The 2,500-nt window shown below is 42.2% G+C and overlaps 1 protein-coding gene across 1 annotated transcript in view; it reads right to left on the reverse strand.

Annotated features, from left to right (window-relative positions):
• Window positions 1-2,500, reverse strand: part of LOC106806591 (paired box protein Pax-6-like) — a 34,035-nt gene that overhangs the window by 31,195 nt on the left and 340 nt on the right. The gene's annotated exons all lie outside the window — the stretch shown is intronic.

The following is a 2,500-nucleotide window of genomic DNA, read 5'->3' on the forward strand; positions in this document are numbered from 1 at the left end:
TCCTCTCCTCTCCTCCTCCTCTCCTCCTCCTCCTCCTCCTCCTCCTCCTCCTCCTCCTCCCCTCTGCCTTCCTACTCCTCCTTCTCCTCCTCCCCCAGCGCGCACACGTCGCAGCACCAGCGACGGCCGCACGCGAACGTATCGCGTCGGTGCAGAGAGCTAATGAATTATGCATATGAGTCCATACATCGGACCCATGCAGCTTGCGGAAATAAAGGGGTGTTTTTTGTGAGGGCGGGGAAAAAAGAATTTCCGGTCCCCGCGTTGTCTAGCGAGCGAGAGATCATGCGAGCGGCTGGCAGACGATACAAGCCGTCGATACGGCCGGAATCGTCGGTCCGCACAGAGCGGTCAAGCTGTCAGTGTGTATCGGAGAGTATCAGGTAGTATCGCAATGTATCGAGGCAGCGTGTTTAAAGCCGAATAAACGACGGATATCAGGGTTGACTCAATATCGTCGTAGTTAGAGCTCCGGACAGGGGGCGCGCGTCCGACTTGCGATTCGAATTTATGCTAATTCGACGCTTCGTCGTTATTTAGGCCTTCAATTTTCCGCCGCAGCACTTTTTTCAATTTCTCCACTATCACGCCCTCGTTCGAGATCCCTCCCCAGAGGGCGGGGCAGTCGTGCGCGCTCCACGTGATTAAGTAGAAAAAATAAGAGCTGGGAAACGCTGATTATACAGTGGTCATCGTAGAACATTAACTAGTTAGAGAAGAGAGAGAGAGAGAGAGAGAGAGAGAGAGAGAGAGAGAAGTAAACACGTAGATTATCTGTATTGCGGTCTGAGCGTAGATTTCTCTCTCTCTCTCGCTCTCTCTCTCTCTCTCTCTCTCTCTCTCTCTCTGCTGTTACTTTCGCACTGTCTTCTTCTCTTTCGCTTACGGCTCTGGCAGATCCAACGAAATTATAGATTCCAATAATTTCATAAAATGCGGGTCAAGTCGTCCTTGCGGCCAATTACGTAATAATGGATTAGAATATATATATAGCGCACAGCACAACGTACAATTACTATTATGACTGAGGATGAAATTGATAATGATAGTGATCATAATAATAATAATAATAATAATAATAATAATAAATAATAATAATAATATTAATTGATTGTATATCTTACTATTAATTCGGCGAATGTTGTATGTATGTATGTTAATGAATAGGCTCCGTCAGCTTTGGAATCAACATAGCGCCTAAATTCACAGAAGAATCGATGAGTTACACGGGACGGCGTTGAAACTATACTCGGTTGAAATCCCATTTGCTTCGGTCTTAAAAAAGATTTTAAAAAACTAAAACGGTTAAACGATTTTCCCTTGAAAGTTAGGTGCGGCGCTGTTTTGTTTACGTTCGTTTCAACAGCCGTTTTGGATTTTCGTGTTGTTCTGTTCTATCTGTGTTATGGTTTCTAACTTTCCTGCTGGTCGATTCTGTGTGCTCTGGATCTGTGTAAGCCCCATAAGCGTGTAAGTTAGAAAATAACCATGTAATAATGAGAGTTAAATTATTAGTAGCTATTTCTCCATAGTTTCCCATAATTGAGATGATTAGCGCCCAAAATTACAGAATTACGAGATCGATGATGTACACGGACGGGTTGTAAACTATTTATCGGTGAAAACGTTTGTTCGTTAAAAATAGACAAAACAACAGGAAAAGGTAAATACATTTTACCTTGCAGATAGGGGTCGCTGTTTTGGTTTCGCTCTGTTTGTATTTCGTTTTGTTTCAACATGTTTCAATTTTCGGTGTTGTTCTGTGTATCTCTTGTTCTGTGGTCTGTGTGTCTGAGATGTGCAAGCCCCATAATGACTAATTGTAAGTAGATGAAATAACCATTGTAATAATGACGTTAAATAATTCAGTAGCCTATTTGGCCATAGTTTCCTTATGAGATGTACAAGTTGAATTTTTCATCATGGGCAGATTTTTTTTTGGTAACTGTCTGCAATTGCTGTACAGTGTAACGGGTGCTCGTGAACACCGATCTGGTTCACATAGCGTCCGATCACAAGCCCACGTAATTATTACGTCGTCCTGCACAGAGTGCAAACATGGTAGAAAATAGCTGATTCACAACCACGCAATATTACTCTGTGTCCGCACACAGTGGAAACATTGCGAAGCACGTACTATTATTATTTAGTTGCTACGAGCAAGTGGTTAATCAGTCGTCCCGAGCCTACCAGTCCATTCAGATTTTCTATATTCTTAACTTTGTAGTCCGTATCATCAACCATGTAACCAGCTTTAATAGCAGTTACAATAAAACATTTCTGTGTGGTGTGTGTATTTTCCTGTGTACTTGCCAAACAATTATGTGGTTAATGTGTTTACGTTTAAGCATTTGATTGCACATTATTTGTATTTGACATCTCAACCATATAAAAACAAACATATGTGCAACAACTAAACTGTCCAATTAACACCTTACACATAACACTACTTGCACTGAGTGGTAACACATGCATCACAGTCACTAGCCCGCGCGTTAGC

Source organism: Priapulus caudatus, unplaced genomic scaffold (genome assembly GCF_000485595.1).
Source record: "Priapulus caudatus unplaced genomic scaffold, Priapulus_caudatus-5.0.1 Scaffold168, whole genome shotgun sequence".
Taxonomy (NCBI): Eukaryota; Metazoa; Priapulida; class Priapulimorpha; order Priapulimorphida; family Priapulidae; genus Priapulus; species Priapulus caudatus.